We start from the raw sequence: 6,367 nt of genomic DNA, 5'->3' as shown, positions 1-6,367 counted from the left end.
AAGGGCAATATGTGCATGATCCATTATGGAAAAGTCTTAAAATAAAATGCAACCTGTCTAAAACAGGCTTATGGTCAAAGGTGCAGGGGAGGCTATAGTCCTATTACCACAGCCTATTACCCCCCCCCCCCCCCCCCCCGATTATGGCATATATATATGCAGCATAGGCTATATTCTGCATACTTCCCATATATTGGCATAATATCTTAATATATTTAAAACCATAGCACCACCATTAGCCTTTTCATGCCATGCACCCTATAGAAGGCGCTCGCGCACCACAAGGGGTGGACGCACCTAGACTGGCTAATAAGCCAGACCGAATCAGCCGTTGGCAAAACAGTGTGATTTGAGTCTGGCTTATTAGCCAGGCTAGGACGCACCACAGTTTGGAAAACACTGACTAGGCTATAGTTATAGATCGAGTGGTGGTCCAATTTAAGTGACAAGTTCGGCTTGAGTATTTGTTACTGCTTGTAATGACAAATAGGCAGTATAGGCCTAGCCTAACGGATCATTTGGTTAGTTTACTTTAATTACCAGTCCGTTTATATGGGGGGGGGGGGGGAGAGATTCTCCCACAGCCTCAATCTACCTTGCTACCCTGCATGCGGTGCAGCGTTTATTGTTTCCTGAAAGCGGATTGGTTGAGAATCCATCGGATTACACTCTGATTGGAAGCATCTCTCTTTTCAAGCCTTGCGTCAGCTCGGTGGTTCTACTATCATGTTTTCTCCAGTCAAATAGCGCTTTTAGGATGCTGAAGCAGACACGAGCCGCGTTTCATCAGCACCACAAGTCTGAATGGGATGGAGACCCTACAGAGAAAGGTAAGCGCACCAACATTAACAACCGTTCCTTATTTCTCTGACACGCTGTTTGTACCGGCGGTGGTGACTAGCGTCTGGTGTGAGAACATGTAGGATCCACTTCTGGGCGCGTTGGCGAGTTTTCTCAGAATGTTGTCCGTCCTGCGCTCCTCAGACATTCAGCCCCCTGCCCTGCGTATATCCCCATATCCCACTTCCGACTGCCCCTCAGTAGCTTATCCTGCTGTTCTCTATATTTCATTTCCACTAGCCTATATGTATAGGTATATCGCTTACCTGGTTTTAGTTCTTTGTGTTTCAAGTTCGGATGTTATTTCAGCTCTAGGCAAACAGTGATGTCTATGTTATATTGATGGGAAGGGCTCATTATTGGCATTATACAGTGACTAGGCTATCTGTTCGTCCAGGACAGATAGGTAACGGGGCTGGCGGGGCAGGGCAGATCGACGTGTAGTCTAAACACAAAGTTCCCATCAATGGCAGGTGCTCAAAATGTGTAAATAAGTGCATAGGATATAAAAAAATATCCCATAGCCGGCTATTGATAATACAGGCTGATATTTTTTTCTTTGGACTATGTTACTTGTAATGTGCATGCATGGAAGTATAGTAGCCCAAAAATGTAGATTCTCGTAGAGGTTTTTTTCGATTCTAAACCTCTACGAGAATCTAAAAAATTTGGCTAGAAGTATAGGCTAACGCTCAAATGTCTGCATATTCATTTGTAAAAAAAAAAAAAAGCTATATAGCTATATTGAAGAACCTAAAGCATCTAAAGAAGTATGACTTTAAGCTGCAAGGTTTGGCATCCATTTGGAAAAGAACAGTATTCTGGAATATAAATTATGACTTTTGATTGAGTGAGATAAATAGTTTCAGCTGTACAATATGTAAGCTTAAGTGATTGCAGTTAAGTAAGCAAATATATACTAGATATTTCACCACATCAAAGACATTGGATAAAGTTTAGTTTTTTGCCTCATTTTAAAAATGAGAAAATGCTTAATATATGGGTATCATGGAAATCATAGAGATTTCAGAGTGTGACAATACATTAATTCTGATCAAGGCCTTTGTATGAAAATTGGCTTTATTCTGTATGAGGAAATTGTTGTCATTGTTGTCTGAGTATATCACATAGACAAAGCCAGAGGCTTGTCAGAGCGCAAAACATTTATCCTAGGCTCCTACTGATATCAAATTTATGCTTACTGCCTGAAATGTAGCCACCCCGTCCTCAAGTGAACAATAACTACAATACCGTAACTACATTTCCTTGTGAGGGTCTTTTAGATCATTATCCAGATCAAATGCTAATCCTGGTTCACATTCTGCCACATGAAGAGAATCTGTGCATCCTATTGGCTTGATAGGACAAGTGCTTGTGCTTACTGTCATGCAATCTCTGTGCTTACTGCCTTCCCCAGGCTCTACCTCCACTAATCACATTTGCTGCAAGGTGTGATTAGTCTGGTGTAGTGTAACGCCTCTCAAGCCATGCTTTAAGTAGCCTACAGTAGTGTATTTGTCTTGTCAGTATTGTTGCGCTGGTTGTGCTGCAGGGCTTATGATCAGCATTTTTATGTCATCAATATTATATCCACCCATGTCTGTTGGACCTTTCTTTTTAATAAATACATGAGAATAACACAAGGTGAAAGAGGTGAAGCAGAGAATAAAAACAAGCCTACGTTTTTATCTGTTTTTAATTGTACCCGTCACTGCCGAGTGCTGACCCCTACTCATTGGTTTGGGGATGTTTTTTTTAGATAGATTCAATTTATTGTCACTGTACAGAGTATATACTTAGACAATGAAATGAAGGGTGTCTGAGCCGCTGCAAGTGAGTGCGCCGCCACTAGTTTCTTCCTTGCAGTAGCAAGTTAGAAAAAAATGGTGTAGCTATAACCACATGTCCTCTGATATACAGCCAATTTCAGCTGACAATGAGTAGTTTCACTAGGAGGGCATAATGCATGCAGAGGAACACCATTAACCCTCCCAGTTCCACTCTCTGCTGAGCAGCACAGACCAACCTGTAGGAGTTGATAATGCAGCGACAGAAGGCTTCCCACCCGTAAACATAGTTATGTTCTCTCCACGGTGTTGGGCAGGAACTTTACCCCTGCACTAACTACCCCAATGCCTCCAAAGTAACGTATACTGTAAAATGTTGAAACTATGTGCCATTCGGCTGGTTATGAATATAAAATCACACCTGTGTGAAGTGAGTGGTGCAACTCCTTGTGGGGGTCCCCGGGGGGTCCCCAGAACTTCCAGACACACAGGAACGAGCCCAGGGTGCCTGCCCGGTTCCGGCGAGCCACCTGCGTCTTAAACAGTTGAGAAATGACCAAGTTAGCGTGTGGGGGTCCCTCTCCAGACCCCCAGGAACGTGCCCAGGGGGTTAAGAAATGACAGTTACCGTCTGGGGGTCCCTCTACTGTACTGTACTGTACTGTACTGTACTGTACTGTATATGAGTTTTACTAATTTCTAAACTGCTATCCTACACTTACATTTTGATTATTCCACTATTAACCTTCTAACATGTATAATAGTACAACATGGAAAACATGTTTTCTTTGAAAAAGTATTTAATAATATTGACCAGTTGATAAGGGGTCATATAAAATAGGCAGTGCCTTTCCAACAAACTGATTACATCCAGCTGCTCTATCAAAGTGTAGCAAGACAAATAAATAAACCAATCATTCTGCAATAGAACTGCAGACCCAGATGCAATTTTTATTCTTATCATTTAAACAATAAAAAAAGCAGACAGACAGATGTTTGTCATTCCCCAAAATGTACAGATCGCTTATGAAGATTGCTTAACTTGTTGAAAGTCATTTTCTCTGTCTACACAAGGGATGGTTTCCCTACTTCTTATCCTCTGCTGCAATAGAATTGGCTTGCTCTCTTCTTTTGCTCTTGGGCAATGCCCGGCCTAGATATTTCAGAGATGATTTTTAAGCCTCTACCACCCCTCCCCACTTGTGATATATTACCTTCTTATTGTGGTTTGTTAAACCCAAGACTATTAGGCTACTGTACAGCCCAAATCCCACTTCCTTTTCAGAAGTTCTTCTGTGTTATCCAGGGTAGGATCCATGCTTTAATGAGTTAGTGGCCCTTCAGTATGTCCACTAAGTTTTTCATTTAAGTGTTTAGTAGAAAGAAGTAACTTTCCATCCTTGTGTTGTGGTATTCCATGTCCAGTGCTTGTGTCTGATCAATCTCATATTCAATTGCCTTAAACCTTGTTTGTTTTCATAAACAGTTTTTCATATTAAATTCCCCAGTACAATAGCAAAGTTTCATAATGTTCTAGACATTATTTAACATGGCCCTTACTCTGCAAAAAAGCTATTTCTATGCTGCCTCCTAGTATTGTATACTGTCTTTGGGTTTAGGGCAGTGCAGTAGTACACTGCAGTGCGTGCACTGTATTCAAAAGGCCATGTCTGAATAAGGACTGAATCTATAGCCAAATTGTGCTTCCCTGAATGATTTATTCGCTTTTCAATGTCTGTTTGCATGGTCATTGTTGTGGATATGGCTTTTCAGAGCTGATGTTCCAACTGAAGGTCTGACTGTAACTACAACAATGCAGTTGCATTGCTGGCAAGTCTGACAGTCAAGTAATTTCTTGTTTATCCAAAACGTTTGCCACATAATACCACAGAAATGTCCCTAAATGGAGCAATTTCAAAAGTCAAATTTACCTTCTTCTGGCCTATAAGTTGAAATACCTGCTCAGTAAAATAAACCAACAAAAACAGTTCATTGTCATTATGCCAAAATTCGCCAAAATGTTTCTTGTTTCTTTGCACATTATATTCTTGCAAGTGGCTTGGTGATATAATTTAACAAGGGAACAGTATCGTTCCCTTGTTAAATTATATCACCAAGCCAAACATAGCTTTTGAATAGCAAATACTGCAATGGTATTTATTTTCATACTATTTTCTGCGTATTATGCGTATACAGTACAATGAGTACATGACTGCAGGTGTGCCCCGTTTCTGCTGTACTGGCATGATTACACTTTGACTGTGTCACATTTGGATTGTATCTGCTGCTATTTGAAATGCCTCATTCCATTGCTATTCCCTTATCTATTCTTTCTCACTTTCTTGAAACTGCAAATGGTGATGGGTGATTGTACAACAAATAATTTCTCCCACTTTTATTTTATTACACCTGATGAATATAGTTGAAGTTAAAATGCAGTTGATTTCATTTGTACACTCTTACAAATGGATACATTAATACAATCACACATTGTACTCATTGAAGCCCTCTGTGTAGATTTCATTCCAAATCCATATTATCCACACCAATAGACCAATTCAACATTGGGACTGGGCACACGTGACTGTTTCATGTAATCAATTCCCAACAGATCTCCAAACCTGTTGTTTTGGGGAGCACTGGTTTCAGTTCATTCAACTTCCTCTTGTGTGTTGGCTAGTGAGATGCACCCTAGGAGACATTTATGCTTCAAAGCGCAACAGTATTGCGCACAGAGAACAGCTGATATATGCGACTGTTGTGAGCGTAGAGGTCTGCGTGCGCGACACCATCGCGGGACGAAGCATAAATTATACTTGATGGGCTGCAGCTGCCAGTATGCGTGCGCATGCTGTTGCTTATCAGTGTGACGTCGTCTGTTAAGGCGTCTATAGTAGCCTACCATACTATTCTGTCTCTCAATCGTTACTTCTAAAAATGACACTGACATCACTTGTCTCTCACTGTATTGCCAGGATTTAAACATTTTAACAGCAGCTACTGTAAGCTAAACCATGCTGTAGAACCAAGACCCAATACCAAGCTTTTTTGACCGTGGAAGTCTATGAATAATATTCATAGATATGATATGCATACACGTGGGCCTGGTATAACAATCCACAACGAACAGTTAATATAACATAATAGGCAATATTTCTTATTAATAATGTAGATCTCAGAATAGCTGCTAATATAAAATTGTGACCATAGGTCGCAGATTACTATGAAAACCTGCAAAACAATATATGGAGGTCACGCCTCCATATATTGTTGTCAGTCCATCACCCCTCGTGACACGCTCCAAATATGGTCGTCTCAATATATGAAGACATGGAGAAGACTAGACCAACACCTAGATCTGCATATATGGAGCCGGCCTGCAACTCTACTGTGACCTCAAACCCTTTGATCTCCTTATATGGAGTGGACCTAATTAATATGTTGATCCCTCCCCACCCGTCCTTCCTCTTCGAAGTCTCCCTTTTGACTGATACCTGTCCATTCAAACTCTAGACGGGCCCGCCCCAACGTTATTAGTGTAAGCGTTGTCCGGCAGCCGAAAACTAGAATTCTCAACAGGCCTGAAAATTAAGGCCTGGGCCTTCATCAAACCCTGTACACTCAAGACACTGCCCCCACTGCCACCCATCTCATATGGAGTTGACCTGTTCTGACATTCCATATCTCTGCTGTCAGGAAGAAACCACCTAATTCCAAAATGTTCATTTTTCAGGAAATTT

At 41.1% G+C, this 6,367-nt stretch overlaps 2 protein-coding genes across 2 annotated transcripts in view; both read left to right on the top strand.

The window, feature by feature from the left end:
* Positions 1-6,367, top strand: part of LOC308331277 (CASP8 and FADD-like apoptosis regulator) — a 265,394-nt gene that overhangs the window by 73,859 nt on the left and 185,168 nt on the right. The gene's annotated exons all lie outside the window — the stretch shown is intronic.
* The window catches only part of b3galt1b (UDP-Gal:betaGlcNAc beta 1,3-galactosyltransferase, polypeptide 1b), a 52,638-nt gene continuing 46,997 nt past the window's right edge, over positions 727-6,367 (top strand). The window contains exon 1 of the mRNA XM_080785153.1: positions 727-830. The gene's annotated coding sequence lies outside the window, so the exon portion shown is untranslated. The remainder of the gene's footprint in view (positions 831-6,367) is intronic.

Source organism: Protomyctophum bolini, assembly GCF_963924005.1.
Source record: "Protomyctophum bolini genome assembly, chromosome: 16".
Lineage (NCBI taxonomy): Eukaryota > Metazoa > Chordata > Actinopteri > Myctophiformes > Myctophidae > Protomyctophum > Protomyctophum bolini.
Note: the sequence above shows the minus strand (reverse complement) of the source record. Positions and strands in the feature narration are given on the sequence as shown.